Genomic DNA, 17,159 nt, shown 5'->3' with positions numbered 1-17,159 from the left:
CCATTGAGGAGCTGCTCTCTACACAACCCGACGAATCCACAATACTAATGGCGGATCACCCTCCCCAGCCACCCCAGTCGTAACAGACAACAAAACCCACCCGACGACCTCCAAAAGTATCCTTCCGGCTTACTCCATCACTCCGCCACTAGAGGGGTGGTCCTGTAGCAGCATCAATGAAGACAAATACGACGAAGCACCACTCTGAGGCTCACTGCGAGAGCCTCGTTGCGCAAGCGGTCAGTGCTCCCTGGAACTTCGGGCATTCGGCCAGGCTAGCCGCCGTTGGCCCATCAGCTGCTACGTGTTCAAAATATGTGTTGTTCTGTGGCTCAGCGTATTCATTTCCTCGTGTTGCCACAATAGCTTGATAACGGTTTGCTACATTTACATCTCTCCCGATCTTGCACTTCTGAGCTCCGATTTGGAGGCACTGGTTGACCAGCTACCCGAGCCATATATCCTCACACGCGACCTTAACGCGCTCAACTCTCTTTGGGGCTCCTCGCGAACGGATGCCCGAGGTCGCCTGATACAGAAGTTTCCAACATCCTCTGGAGCTTGCCTTTTCAACAAAAAACAGCCTACATACCATAACGTAGGTCACAACACATACTCGCATCTTGACTTGGCTATTGATTCTGCAGTTGTCTTTTTTACATCCTGAGTGGGGCGTGGGCACGGACCCATATGGTAGTGACAATTTCCCCACTTCACTAACGTATATAGGTACAGGCCCAACTGTCCACCTTCCCATAAGAGGTTTAATGAATCAAAAGGAAACTGGAGCATTCACAGAAACATATAAACGACACCACACATCCATAAAACACTTACACGTGGGGCAAGCAGCCCAACTCATCATGGCGCACATCCTCGACGCGTGCCGAAAGTCTATTCCTCAGGCCTCCAGTGGGTCCCGCAACCCAAGGAGGCCCTGGTGGAATGAGGACTGCTGGCGGGCGCGAGAGGCCCTGTAAAAAGCGGGGGGTGTCCTTCGCCGGTACCCCACGTCAGATAATCTCATTTTTTTTAAACGGGCAATGGCCTTCGGGATGTGTGTGCGTCGCGAGGCAAAACGGGAGAGTTGGCGCGTCTTCCTCACTTGCATCAACTCATACCCAGACACTCACCACGTATACAAGAATACGTAAACACAAAGGACAACATACACATAGCCTGCCCCTGGTCAGTACAACAGGGGACACACTCGAAGACCTGGCTAACACACTTGCACAACACTGCCAACACGTTTCCAGCTCTGCACGCTACACAAACACTTTCCTGAAATATAAAACCGCTTGTGAAAAGAAGTCCCTACATGTGAATAACAGGTCAAAGTCTGGTTACAATTCTGAATTTACTCTCTATGAGTTGAGGGCTGCCCGGAGAACTAGTAAACCAACAGCTCCAGGAGCAGATAAGATTACAGACACCATGATACGACACCTACACCGACACACTCATGAAACACTCCTACACCTATACAATAAAATATGGCTTTGGGGGCACATTCCACACTCTTGGTGGGAGGCCGTAGTATTGGTGTTCCTCAAGGAAAGGAAGGACCCTTCCCCTCCCGCTTGCCTTGACCAGCCCTGAGCCCTGACCCATTTCCCTCACCATCTAACTATGCAAGACTCATGTTCTTACTAGAATACAATGGTCTACTCTAGAGCTGCCAGGCTGGCTTCAGGGCGGGGAGATCCACCAACGATCAACTGGTTGCATTGGAATCATATATAAAGGATGCCTTCGTACACAAACAGTTCTGTGTTACGGTGTTTGTCGACATCGAGGAGGCCTATGACACCGCTCGGAATTACGGCATACTCAGTGACCTGAAGTCATTCGGTGTTACGGGTTACATGCTCAACACCCTTATTAGTTACTTGTCGAAGAGAAAGTTTCGAGTGAGAGTCGGTAGTGCACTCTCAAAGGTTCACGTGCACGAAAATGGCGTGCTGCAAGGTGGCGTGTTCAGCGGCACTCTTTCCATAATTAAGATGAACTTTCTTGGGAAGGCATTGCCACCTACAATCTCTTATTCCATGTATGTAGATGATGTCTCTATTACCTTTATATCATGTAATATGTCAATTTGCGAACGTCAAGTCCAGCTGGGCCTCAAGAAACTTGCCTTCTGGGCAGGCAAGAATGGTTTTAGATTTAACCCTGCAAAAACCTCCTGCGTTGTGTTCTCCAGAAAGCCTGGGATCCATGCCGACCCAGTAATTAGTCTTAATAGTGTGTCCATTCCTGTGAACAAGGAGCACAAGTGTTTAGGTGTTGTGTTTGAACACAAACTCACGTACATTCCCCACACCAGGAAACTTAAGCATAGATGTCTCAAAACAATGAACATTCTTAAGGTCCTCTCACACCAATCGTACGGTTCCGATAAAGAACTCCTGCTAGTCCTGTATACTGCTTTGGTTGGGTCTCGTTTGGACTAGGGCAGTGTGGTGTATGGGTCGACGACTAAAACAGCTTTGCGGATGCTTTACCTAGTGCAACAGTTAGAGCTACGTATTGCAACGGGTGGTTTTCGATCTAGCCCAGTCCAAAGTTTGAATGTCGAGTGTAACAAGTGTCATCTGGAGAAGCAACGTACGTACATGGACTTGATATATGCTTTTGAAATTTCATCGCTGAACAACCATCCTTTTATCCTGTCTTTAACAATACATCCACATCTCTTCTCTTTGTTAATCGCCCATATATTTCTCTTTCCTTCTCGCTTAGAGTGAGAGAGCGAGCTTCGAATCTCAGTGCTTTGTTTTTAGATGTGTACAGATTATGCTTTTAAGACATTTTACCGCCTTGGCAAGCTCGCCCTGTGTCCTGTGAACTTTCTTTTATGAAACTTGCCAAAACATGGGTACCAAGACTTGCAATACTGCAGCACTTTTTGTCTCTGCAGTTTAAATGCCCATGTGAATAATTTTACAGTGACACTTCTAAAACCTCCACTATGGTGTCCTGCGCTGCTCATGGTCCGAATTTCAATGCAGCCAGAACCATGAGCGTACACACAACCATTTTTTCAGCAGAATCGTATGGAATTTTACTGATTGTACGACACATTCTTGAAAATCAAATTCCCAATTCCATGATCTATACAGATTCTTTTAGTGTTGTTTGCGTACAATGATCGCACAAGCCCCCAAAAACCACATAGTTAATCTTGTATTCAACATTACCATGTCTGTGCATGAAAAAAAGCATGAGCTGCTCCTCTGCGGGGTTCCAGGACACGCTGCGATTGCTGGGAACGAGTTGGCAGACGAGAGGGCCGCTGCTGCTGCCCTCGGGAACACTCTAGACATTGCAACCGTACCCTATAAAGACCTCAAGCCATACATCAGACAACACTTGCGCAGAACATGGCAAACACACTGGAACGAACAGACAGACAACAAACTACATGTAATAAAGCCACCCTTGGGACGGTACACAGCTGACTCACACAACAGATTCACGGAAGCCGCCTTGGCTAGGCTACGGATAGGGCACACACATGCAACGCACTCGTACCTGCTGACGAGATCTTCAAGACCCCAGTGTGGCAGGTGCGGAGAGGCCCTATTCGTAATTCACATACTCATTCAATGCAAGGCACTTGGCAGCACACGAAGGAAACACTTTCTACAACTGTAAATACAACACATCACGTTTAACCCATCATACTTTTTAGGAGACGAGCCAATGTTTTGCATCAAGCGTGTTTTTAAGTTTCTCATTGATGTCACGTTTTTATATCTCATTCCTCACCGTGCATCATGACAGCCTGGCCCTTTACACCAGTCATCTTCAAGCATGCTCTTCACTTTTGATTTTACTGAGGCAATTTCGTATTTAATTGCACATCTAGTCAAATAACTTTGTCCTTGGCGCTCTTTGCCCCTGTCGGCCTTGCTTCATTTAACTCAAACCATCATCATCATTACCTTCGATTCAGGCACCCTTACCCTGGCTATTCGAAAGTTTAACGGCTTCTTTTAATACATTTTAGGACCATTATATCGTGTCAGAGATCCAATTATATAAAAAAAGGTGAACTAAGGCAATGAACACGGCAATTCCCTTAATTTGAGTGCCTAAAGTGCAAATTCTTATGTTTGATTCGTATGACGCTTTGGCTTACACGCGCACAGGGCACGAGCAGTGACGCGAATGATTCCCCGTCTAGGGAAGTACGGTTATCGCTTATCTAAAAGTGTTTCTGCGGCTGACACTCCGGTCACGCTGAGCGGGCCGCCGGCAGCGGAGCGGATCGTCAGAAACGGTCAGCTAAAACTCTAATAAATAGGACACGACCACTCTGTAAATATTAGACTACTCGGGCGTGTCTATTATGGTTTTTCAAAGGCCGACATCCACTCTTACATTTTTTTAATAAGAGACTTTATTTCACCAAACACGAAGTATGCACAAAACACTGTTGGAACCGATAGCTGCATAGGCTAGTGGCTGGTCCAATATAAAATTACAAGCAATTCACAAGCAAATCACAAGGACTTGCACGTCAGAGCGTGGAGCGATCAAAAAAATTGAGATGTACACAAGGTTACACGTCATACAACCGCAATTCTAGTTATTAACAGATAGACACAACAAATCCAACAGAAAGATATCGACATTAAAAAGATGATTCACATAGCAAGAGTTCCAGATAAAATTTCACAAGACTTGAAATGCTGTTTAGCGGCCATTTTAAACTTTCTCGCTGTTTCCACCTCTATCGGAAGGTCGTTCCATATTTTCACTCCACTGAACTCGATCAGGCGTTCACCATATACATTGTTACATTTGGGAAGGTTGAAATTAAAAATGGAGGCTTGCCTTGTACTACGAAAGGGTAGGTGGAAAGGCCTAAAGGTAAGTGAGAATTGGTGTTTATTATATTGTTGATCACGAGAGAAAGTTTGTCGTTACGGAAGGACCAAAACGACAGTACGTAATTATCATGAAAAACGTTGCTCCTGGAAAGACCTCAATCAGTTGTCAACGCAGCCGATGCTCGTTTTTGCATACAAATTAAAGGAAACCGGTAGGTTTTATACGTTTGCCCCCAAGATTCACAACAATACCTGATATGTGAATGACAGAATGCATAGTAGAGGGAGTGTCGTACATCGTACGGAAAATAATATCTCGCCTTAAAGAGCACGTGGCAACCAAAAGCTAGTTTCTTGCATATGCTATTATTTGTTCTTTCCAGTGTAAATGACAGTCCAAAATTACTTCTAGGTATTTGAAATGCGAGACTTGCTTTAGTAACGAGCTGCCTAGAGAGAGAGAAACAACATCTTTATTGCCTGCGAGAGGTTACCTACTGTCGCTGGCCCCCTGGGGGGGGGGGCAGCGTGTTTGGCCGCTGGCGTTCAAGGGCCTCCAGCACAAGCTGAACAGCCTCCCGTTGTAGGTTACAGTCTGTGCTGGCCACCGCACTGGCAAGGCGTGGTGGCAGCGTGTCCGTGAGTGGGTCTGTCTCTTGGCACTCCCATAACATGTGCACCATGGTGGCTCGATCCCTGCCGCACACCGCACACACATCACTTGGGTATACCTCCGGGCATACATGCTTTAATAGTACTGGCGTCCATATGGCGCGTCCCTGCAGCTGTCGTAGCAGTACTGCCCCCGAGAGTGAGTGTAAAAACATTATGGGTGGTCTTGTACCTAAAGTGGAAACTGACGTACTTAGCTTTGTCTGCATTAAGTGGTAAGCGGTTTTCAAAAAACCAAGGAGACAGCGTTTTTAGTTCACTGGTTATTCTGGTTTGAATTTTCTGAAGAGGTGTTCCGAAAACGACAAGAGCGGCATCATCTGAGTACATTATTAATTGTGAGGAGTGAAGAGCCTTGGGGAAATCTTTTATATAAAGTGAAAACAATATGGGACCCATAACGGAGCCCTGTGGTACACCGCAAGTTATCTCTTCAACGTCCGACAAAAAACCACTAATAAGTACCCTTTGCTTCCGGGAGGATAAATAGCTATAAAAGAATTTATGTCTGCTCTCTGTAAATCCATAACGTTCCGATTTCTGCAGCAAGATTGGATGATCAACCGTGTCAATTGCCTTTTTAATATTCAGGAAAACAACGACAGCTATGTTATTCTGATACATTGCAGAATTAAGAACCTGTGATAAAGTAAGTATGACTGTTTAAGTAGATCTATTTTCTACAAACCCGTGCTGCTGAGTGGCACTAATATTATTTTCTGGAAGAGATTTTTTAACCTGCTGTGCAATTACTTTTTAGAAGAGAGTGTTGAGCGCACTCAGTACTGATATCGGCCTGTAACTACCTGGTTCGCTTGGATCTCCCTCTTTATGTATAGGGACCACTTTTGCAACTTTGTGTATATCCGGGTAACAGCTATTTCAAGGGACTGGTTGAACAGGTGGCATACATAAGGATTAATGATATCAATGCTTTCTTTTATAACCCGCATCTGGATGCCATCGAGACCCGATGCTTTATTTACTGCCATTTTACTGACACTGGATCGTACATCTTCTATAGAAATTTTATGAAAACAGAAGGTATTATTTACAGTTCTGGGTGCAGGAGTAGTAGATACCAGTTAAGAAAATTCCCGGATGAGGCCACAAGCAACATTATTGAAGTAATCGTTACAATTATTAGCAACGTGTGGGGAGATATCATTTGGTGTGACATTGTTTTGTCCATCTATTCCAATTACATTTTTGACAATCTTCCATAGCTCTTTCGTGTAATCTTTGTTTTGTGTAACCAATTTTGCGTAATACAGTTTCTTCGATTTTCTTATTGCTACTGACTTGTTTCTGTAATACTTAAACTGCTTGCAGTAATACTCATTTGTTTTGTTTCTTTTCAATGTGTTGTAGTACGAATCCTTACTCTTCAGAACAGCAAGTCTGTCTCGAGTTATCCACGGGCAAATAGGATCTTCATAAGTATGTTTGACGCATTTGCGTGTAGATTGGGTAATTATATCTGTGAATAAGGAAACAAAATTTTCAAATTCAATGTTTACATTTTCACTACCCAGGTTTTCAAAGTTATCGTGCTCAAGTAGTTTTCTAACGCTCACATAATCAATACGAGAAGTTCGCTTCGGGGGACTGAAAAGGCGGTCTCAAACAGGCTCGTGGTAAGAACATAAATGTTGGGCAATGATCGGCAATAACGACATCGCACACACCGGCTCGCAAATTGATATCTAAGCTGCACAACAGGTGATCGATGAGAGTGGTTGATTTACTGGTAATTCGGGTTGGGGAGTCATGACATTTTTTTAAATTGAATGACTGCAATAGGAAGACATAGTCACAACAATTGTCCGATAAAAGCTCAATGTTAAAATCACCGCATACTACGATGGGATTCTTGGTTGTCGCTAATGATATCATAACAGTTTCCGTTTCAGAAACGAATTTTTGCACACTAGAATGCAGTGGCCGGTAAATAACACGAATTATGAGGCCACACTGCAACTTTACGAAAAGGGCTTCAGTTGCGTCACTGCTGTGTTTCTTAACTTCAGAAGCGCGAAAGGCAAGTCCAGCTTTTATAAAAAATGCTACGCCACCGCCGCGTGTAGTGCTGCCCCTAGGCATCCATAGCATTTTTTAGCCTGGTATAAAATCAGATTCACCTACTTTCAACCATGTTCCTGTTACTGCTATGACGTCATATCGGAAAGAAAACTGTGACAGGTAAGCGAGAAAATTATCGGCATTTTTGCGAATGCTTCTTACCTTGCAATGTAGAATAGATAAATTATCAAACGCCTGCCTGGCTTGCTATATTTCGGAAATGGTAAAAGCCATCTTATTAAACAACTCTGTTCAGGTCTTCTGCGCATGTCACATGGAGTACTTTTATTTTTTTGTGTTTTCCACATGAGAATTTTGCCGTCAGAAACCATTGTGTATTTCCAGTTTTTTTCTCGCTTTGCTGCCAGAGCCTTTCCTAGTAGTAGCTTATTCGCAGGACAAAGATGTTCATTGATGAAGATAGGATCATTTTCCTCAAAACCCAGCGCAGATGCATTAAGCCGGCATTTCTTTGCTGCTAGTAGGAAACGGTTTCGTTACCTCAGGGAGTCAAGCTTCACAATGATATTTGATTTAGCTTTATCTTTCGTTGGCACACGGTTTATAACTTCGATGTCTGTTTCCGCGATATCCTCTTTCAGCGAAGAGGAAATGGCTTGCATTGTTTCTAAGAGATTCTAATTTTTAAGTGCGAATGCACTTCTTAAGCGAGCCTGAAGCGTCCGCCGCCATCCGCATTCCGCCGCCGTCCGCATAGCAACAGTTGCGGGTGCGCGCGCTCCTCGTCTTCCTTGGCAACGGGGGGGAGATGGGCGCGCGCTGCCTGGCCGCTGACATGGCACATACCCACGTGGGGGATTGGCCAGGAATCTCTTCGTCTTCTTTGGCAACGGGGGGAGATGGGCGCGCGCTGCCTGGCCGCTGACATGGCACATACCCACGTGGGGGATTGGCCGAGAATCGGGCGTGAGAAGGGCTAATGCACCCGCTTAAAGGATTACTGACACGAAATTTCAAAGCTGAGATCCGCTCTAGCAATGAAGTACAACGACAACACAAATAGGTGTCTGTGCATGGCACATACCCACGTGGGGGATTGGCCAGGAATCGGGCGTGAGAAGGGCTAATGCACCCACTTAAAGGAGTACTGACACGAAATTTCAAAGCTGAGATACGCTCTAGCAATCAAGTACAACGACAACACAAATAGGTGTCTGTGAATAAATGCATCTTTCTTTCTTTGTAGTTGTGTGTGTGTGTGTGATCTCTCTTTCGCGAACATTACCGAACCCCGCAAATTCAACTCCTGCATTCGCACTTTCCCATTCTTTCCCTCGGGTAAATGCGGGGAATTTTTTTGTCGAAGGGACGCCCTTAGTTTCCAAACTTGTCTTCCGACTGTAGTGCTGGAGGTCAACCATCTCACTCCTTACTTTCAATTTTTTTACAAGGCGGTTGTTTTCCTGCTTATGGTGGCGGTTTTTCTCTTTTACTGAACCAAGGTCTCTTTTAAGAGTCACTATCTCGGTCTTGAATTCTTGGAACTTCTCGTTTAGAAATTTCAGCGACCCTTTCAAATATTCTTGTTCTTTCTCAATTATTTTTGTCAAGGCCTCTTTCAGCCGCTTCTCCTTGCCATTGAAGGCAGCTTCAAAATCGGCAAATGCTTTTGCACACTCTTTTATCGTGGAGGGTGTCTTGCCAGTCATTTTACTAAAAAATTTACACTAACAACATAAAACAGAAACACACTCGCAGAAAAAACACCGGCGCCACTTGGAGCAGACCAGGAGCTAGAAAATTGTGGCTAAAAAATCAACATACCTGCGCAAAAGGCGAACAGTGGATGAGTCACGGCGCAACCATGCGGCTGTCTGGTCTGCTCCGAAGTGATGGTCCCCCCTGGTTTGTCCCTGGTTATATAGTTGCCACGACGCCTGCGTAATGTCGTGTTACGAACAGAGCAGGGCAGGCGCTGCAGTGGCAAATTTGTCGTGGTAGTAGTTGCGCGTGTGAAGCGCTGTGGTATCAGGCAGGATAGCCACTTGATCCGGGCGTCCTCTTCGATGCTTTGATCGTGAAGATTCCGCCGGTGGAACTGCACAAAGAGCCACTGCGCAGCCGTGCGGCTGCCAGGTCTGCTCCGAAGTGATGAGATTTAATTGTAGCCTGTGTAATTTCCTGCCGTCATGTGAGAAGGTAACATTTCTACTAGAAAACAGAGACTGAATTAGCCGACACATCATATAGGCTTTTTAAAATAAAAACGGGAGACGCGCGTGAACCCAAATTGTTAAACGCGAAAAATTTTACTGTCAAAGTGAAAGTTTCTCTCACCCATAGAGTTTCTTAGTAAGTATACTAGAGAGGAAACTGCACCTTGTAAGCCATGTCGTCGTGGGGGTTGATGGGAAGACCATCTTTTTGGCTTGGCCGTGGCATGACAATTGGATTCTTAAGCGTGTTTTGGAATTTGCTTTCTTCACTAGGCATTAACACGTTTACAAGCTACACAAAAGCCGAAATCCTCCTTGTTCTGTGGTAGCCGTGTTCGATGAAACAGCAGGCAGTGCGTGATCGCACCTGACGTTGCTCATGCCGCAGTCGGAGGACGCATGACTGAGCGGGTAATATGCCACCCCGAAATTTGTAGCTGACGAAAAGAAGAAACAAAACGTCCTTCGCCGAAGACAAGATACCACTACGGGGATACGACAGATATACGCGCTTATATGCGTTTTATCTTGTCAATGTGCAGGACTGTTTAATTCCACGTTTTCTTTTTCTTCTTAAACTAGTTGGCGGTCGGTGAACCGGTTCACCACGAAAGTACCGTTTTAATAGGCGCGCTCAAAAATCTTTCCAAAGTCTTCAAGCAACTTTTTATTTGCAATAAAGGTAAAATAATAAAACCAGGGTCTCTAATGAGTTTCCCCCCAAATATTATACTTGTTCGTAACTAGAACCTTGGCCTGTGGAATAGCAGGCACAACCGTTCCGGCAAAATACGCTTTACTTCCTTTTTTCTTAGTTTCAAAACAGCCTGTTTTATGTTCCACTTACATAACTGCGCACTATTGTTCGCTTTTTTGCGGCACTTTGTTCAAATGTGTGGTCACTAAAACTTTTCAATCCAAGCCAATGATGAAGTAAGGCGAGCGCGATGTATAATGGCAGCCCATGACGACACAGATGACCTTGATGTGAGCCCCATAGAGGCTAGCGCCAGATTCCTCTCTAGTGTATATTGTAAGAAACTCTATGGCTCTCACCGCCTCACCAGTAATTTAATAGTCGTAGTACCACTGTCAAAGTGCGTGCTATTATTTATTAATAGGCGTATCCTGCTTCTGTTACAAGTTAACAACTATGTCAATTAAGTTATGCCCATTGCTACTGGCCTGTAAAAAACAGGATGCATCTGATAAGGCACAGCACCTCTTATGGCAAAAAGACCACAATACCAATGAATATGACAGAATGTCTTCCGAAGTGGAATGGTTGATAGCCTAAAATCGCAGTTTACCCAACTCTGGTCTTCGGAATAAGTTATGAAGTAATATCAGCAGGTCCATCGTACGAAACACTTTCTTTAGGTGAGAATCCTGAACTTCACACCGTACCCTTCCTAGTGCAGTCGTTTTAACAAATGTTCAAGCTGTTTATCGCATGGCAGCGTCCTATTCGACTGTTCAAAATAAGGCACTGACCGCAGACCCTTATACTGAGGCTACCTCGACAGTCGGGTTGCGTTTCTCTCACATGCACTTGCAACCATCTATACTATACAGAAGGCAATGATTTGTAGCCGTAAATGGCTCCCGTCTGAAGGATAGAAGTATTTTTTTCCGTTTCTCTCAATTTTCTCCACCTCTTAGTATCATCAAGAGCGCTTCTCCCCCTCTTGGTATCATTTCAGCGCTTCATGTGTACCCTTGCTATCGTCCTTTGTCTCGTCGTTTGCGCTGCGGTTCAACATGCATAACCAACTCGCCCAAGTTTTCACGTCGAGTTAAAAGTACTTTTTGGAAGGGGCAGAGCTACACCCGTAGGAGCCATCCCGTCCTTTTAATAATTTAATGACGACGATTCATATAACCTACGTTCCATTAGCAACATTGCCCTTCGACCAATGCGTCAGTCTATCGGCAGGTGGAACATGCTTACAAATTCCTAGTTCGTTCCCAGAGCGTTTCTCAGATAAATCAATTATCATCATCATCAGTCTGGTTGTCCGCAATGCGGGACGAAGGCCTCTCCAAAAGATCTCCAGCCACGTCTATCGAGTACTAGCTGCATCCACTCTTTTTCGCCAAATTTGCGTAGTTCATTCCTGCATCGAGGTATTGGCCGTCTCCTATTTTGTTTAGGGTATATGGGCCGCCACTCCATTAAACGGCGGGTCCACCTTCCGAACCTCATGAGCGTGACGGAACCCGCCCATGCTCATTTTCTTCGCCTAATGTTTGCTTAATTGTTTCTCTTCAGGTAAAAACAAAGTGATAACGCAAGAGTAGAAAACTTCCCTTGTGCTGAAACGCTTCGAAAACTGCACAAAAGGCTGTTGCTTTCCCAGTGTCAAGAAATAAACTAATTTAGCACGGTGCTTCTCCTTCTTGCTGTCGAGCTGTGGAACGCGGAATATGGAGCACTGGCAAGTACTGGGTGTCTACCGGCCTGTAAGCAATGCCTGTGCATAGGATTACGTGGGTGAATCGCGGCAATAAGCAAGAGGGAAAGAGAGAGAGACAAAACTTTTATTGCCGCAAGGGCTATTTCTGGGGAGGGGTAATGACCGAGGGAGGAAGGTCCCCGGTGACTTTGCCAGCCGGGGCGACGATGGCATCTTGCACCGTCGAATCCGAGCTGCCCAACGCCCTCGCCCAGTGCTCACCGTCTCGATATGGGGGGAATGGGTAGTGGGGGCATTGCCAGAGGAGGTGATCCATGGTTTGAACCACCCCACAAGCGGGGCAGTGGGGTGAAGTGTACAGACCGGGGTACAAGCGGTGCAGGCGGGACAGGCAAGGAAGGGTGTACGTTTGCACTAAGCGTCATATTCGTTCTTCTGTGTGAGAGAGTGCCGGGTGTGCAGGGGGCAGTAGACGGCGGGAGAGGCGGTAATGAGACGTAATCTCATGAAAGGAAAGGAGCCGATCTAGAGCTGTCAGGGCTCCATGGAAGTGTTCAAGGCTAGGACCCGCTCGGAAGGTGAGCTTTCGAGCGGCTCTGTGTGCTGCCTCGTTCCCTCCCACGCCCGTGTGGGCTGGGGTCCATAACAGCTCGGTAGGGGAGTCAGGGAGATTTTGAAGAAGGATTTTGAGTGCCAGTGCAGAAATGCGGCCCTGAGCGAAATTTTGAACGGCCGTCTTCGAATCGGAGACCATGATCGCAGGGGAAGGCCGCAGTGTTAATGCAAGAGCAATAACCGCCTCTTCCGCAGTCGCGGGGGAAGAAGTGCGAAGGGTGAGGGTGATTAGAGGGGGATTGTTGGGAGCGCTGATGATTGCGACCGCGTAGGCGTCATGGTGGCTGTAGCTAGCCGCGTCAACATAAACAGTTGCCGGATGCACTGGGTATCGCTTCGTAAGGGCCCGCGCACGCTGCTCCCTGCGGGCTCAAGACACGCATTACCATCGGTGGCTCCATCGTCCTGCCTACCGTTCCCTACTAGACTATATCCGAGAGGCTAACCTAGTTTCCTGGATATAGATCGGACCCGCTTAGTGTCCACTACGCCTTGAGGCTAATAAATAAACGAACAAACAACAACTGCAACTTCATGCTCCGAAAGAGAACGTCACATTGGTGTCTACGTCAGGGATTAGGCGCGCATGCTCATTATTCGTGATTTCTCCACAGCAGGCTGCGCCAAGACGCTGAACTATATTCGCCGGCTATAGACGCGACACAGCTCGTGAGTTTGGTCGAAACCTCCATACCCCGTTGTATGTGCCGGGATCCGCGACCATCCCGTTGAGTGCGGAGATATCCACAAAAAATCTTGTTTTACGGTTGTGACGTGAAATTAAAAGACACAAAATGTCCGCAATTCGAGGAACAAACCGTAAAAAGAAACATAACGACAATTGCTACAGGCATTTGTCTTTCAAGGAGGGGGGAGGTATTCGCAACTTTTATCACAATGGTGCCGCCGCGCGGTGGCTGCCGTAACCAGTCGAAAGATAATACGCCCCTGCATCGGCTCCAAATGGTGCACCCAAACATCGGGGCCTCTGTCTAAGTGTTTACGAGGCTGAGTGTGGTTGAGTGTGGCCTCTAGCTGGCTGTTAACCGTGTCTTGTATGGTGAAAAAAGTGTTAAAACAGGAGAGGGGCACAGGAACACAAGAAGCACAAACGTTGTGTGTGCGGTCAGTCCGTGATAGTAAAAATGCTGCGTAGCGCAGAGCCGCGGCAAGGTAAACACCCGCCCGTTTCCGAATAATGTCCGCCTCAAGAAGGAATGGTTTTTTATAAGGTTCGAATTGGGAAGCCTATCACGCAAAGATAAAAAGGGCCACGCTACGTTGGCAGGCGTTGAGAAAGCTTGCCGTATTCGTCGCGCGCTGCATCGTATCGACCCCGGCACACAGGTAGGCGCTGTGAAAGCGCCGTATTTGTGTGATCAAAGTGTATCGTAATGTTATAATTATAATTGTCGTACCCAGAAAGCGAATCGCTAGTTGTCGTCTCGTCGCAAGCTGCGGTCGTCACGTCGATCCCACCCGAAGGTAGGCACTGTGAAATGTTGCTGCGGTCACCGCGCACTGTCTTTGTCGCGTGGGACACGTCTCAAAGGCAGGCGTCATGAGACGGCACCGTAGTCGTCACGCATTCTAAGGACATCGCAAAGTTACCGTAGCAGTCGCAAGCTGCAGTCGCAACGTTGAACCCTTCACGAAGGCAGGCGTCGTACTCGCGCAGTGACAGCTTAGTACAAAAAGTTCCCCCGCATTTACCCGACGGGGAGAATGTGAAAGTGCGAATGCACGGTTGTCAGCCCGCTTGCGGCGCTTGCGCTCGGCCCCCGCAGCCCACCGCCTCGCCGACTTCTCTTCCATCTCTTCCATCGGGTTTGTAGTATCACGTGTACACCACGCAGTTATCAAGCCGCTATAACGCCGCTGAGTCGCCAACGCACGCCGCTGACGACGTAGTTTGAATGCGTTAAAGATATAAGGCGCGTCAACACTGATATCACCGTCGCGTCCGTGGCTTGATCTGTAGAGCGTCGCGCTGCGGCCGCAAAGTCCGCGGATCGAAACCTGGCGCCGGATGCTGTTTCTTTATAGAGGAGCACTGCGGACGCCGACGCCGCCGGCGGTGGATGGTTTGGGTCGCTTATAAAGTGTATTCGCACTTAATATATTGTACCCTAATCGTCGGGAACTGCCGTAGTCGCGCCGATTTTGTTACGAAGGCAAGCGCTGAGAAAAGCACCACATTTTGGCAACTCCTGTTTTCATGGCGGGGTCGACGCGAGGTAAAGACACGATGGGATGCGCAGTCAGCACGCGGGCAAGACAGGCAGTCTGGGTGGAACACTCCACGGAATTTCTTGGCGCCAAACAACTGCACCAAAAAATAGGTAACACGTACCCTCAACTACAAAAGGTGGGCTTCCACATAATAAATAACAACGCAAAGAAGCAGCGACATTTTGGGGAGTGTGCCAAAAAATTTGCAGTGGCTTAGCTCGGCTGTGCCAGGGAATACGTAGCGTGAGCTAAGAATCGGCTGGTTATTCTTAGGTTTCCTGGTTGTCCAGGATTAGCTCATTATGCTTACTGCTGCTAAAACGATTTCCAATTCAAGCCAATTCAATCCAATCCAGTCCAATCCAATCCAGTCCAGTCGAGTCCAGTCCAGTCCAGTCCAGTCCAGTCCAGTCCAGTCACTGCTCCTCGCGCATGCACAGCACGGCTCTCCAGGAGCCACGCGAAACGGCTATCAAGCAGCTCCTGGGCAGCGTCAGACTTTGCTACTGCGCAACGGAGGCTCAAAGCTAGGTACGCACCGGCGCCAGTGCGTCTGCCACGGCACCCGCCGCCAGTACGTCTGCCGCGGCATCCGCCGCTGTAGCTCAGTGGGTAAGGCCTTGCGCTGCTGAGCACGAAGTCGCGGGATCGATTCCCGGCCACGGCGGCCGCTTTTCTGATGGAGGCGACAAGCAAAAACGCCTGTGTTTACGAGATTTCACCGCACGTAAAGATCCCCAGGTTGTCAAAATTATTCCGGAGCACTCCACTACGGCGCGCCTCATCGTTTCAGTTGCGTCGGCACGTTCAACCCTACAATCAATCAATCAAGCGTCTGCCGCGGCTATGAAGTCACTCCTCTGGAATGCCCCGACCGGCGAACGTGCAGACCACATTCTCTGCACACCCGTACTCCAGTTGGATTGGATTTCAATCCAACACAATGCTGTTTATTCCAATCCAATCCAATCCAATCCATTCCAAGCCAAGGAAACCCAATCCAATCCAATCCGATCTGGTCCAAACCAATCCCAAGCTCCACTCGCTGGTGCAGAACAGCCCTTCACGACCCACGCGAAACTGGTCAACCCCAGCCAGTGTAGCTTACGCTACAAAAGAAGCAGCCCTCAGTTGCGATAAAGGGGAAAAATCACAACGCAAGCCAGGCCCCTGCCGAATTTCAGTCGGCAGCATATGTAGCATCCCGCGTTAAAAACTTCGCCTTCCCCTTCTGAAGGGCAGCGTTTCCTTTAATCCGTCATATTGGCGTTAGTCGTGGCCCCTACAGTACACCGATGGCACACCACTCTATGCCCACCTAGCATACAGCGCACACACTCCGTTCAGCCTAATTATCTCTCGCACGGCCACATTGAATTCCTCGTGGCGCCACCTATAGCCGCTGAATGTGGCAAATTTAACACGCCGAAGGTACACCTGGGCTTTCAGGTGCGCCCGAGCAGAGGTCTCCGCCACAATTTTCATTACCCGAAGATGTCTAGCGTGAAAAAGAACCTCTATATATAGCGGTTTTGTTTGTAGCCTCCATCGTGAAAAAAACAGCCGCTGCCGCAGTGATTGGATCGACGCCCTTGCGGTCAGCAGCACACCCTAACCAATGAGTTACCACGGCTTGTTGCATTACCCTGGCCTAAAGTGGCTGCTAACGTGGCCCCGTGTTCCTTATGGAGAACGGTGTGATTTTGGTCACGCATTGAGCAACGCTATCGACCTGATAACGAAAGAGCAGTCTGCAACCCTGCTATTGACAGCCGGTCGGGCAACCAACAAGCAAAAGCGGAACTTTTTCACCGGAATAGTTCGTGACACCCACAGGCGCCGCAAAAGGCCGCAGATAAAGAGCGACGCCACTCAGGAAGATCCGCAGTGTGTCTTTTCACCTCCGGCAACGCAGGACACGAGGGCAACAAGTGCCGCTGGCGGATGAGGTATTTTCCGTTCCGAGCCCCTGCATCGCGTTCAAGCTATCTGTCTGCACCGGGCTTTCCACAGGCCGCCGGCTCCGTCCTCTCGCCTCGTAACAGTTTCTCCGCAATGTGCGGCTTCGCCTGATGCCACCGACGCCCAAGCTAGACTCCGCGGTCCCAGCCGCTCTCTCTCTC

Source organism: Haemaphysalis longicornis, unplaced genomic scaffold (assembly GCF_048455015.1).
Source record: "Haemaphysalis longicornis isolate Haplotype H1 unplaced genomic scaffold, Haemaphysalis longicornis Haplotype H1 scaffold_12, whole genome shotgun sequence".
Classification (NCBI taxonomy): Eukaryota; Metazoa; Arthropoda; class Arachnida; order Ixodida; family Ixodidae; genus Haemaphysalis; species Haemaphysalis longicornis.
This window is presented reverse-complemented; position numbering follows the sequence as displayed.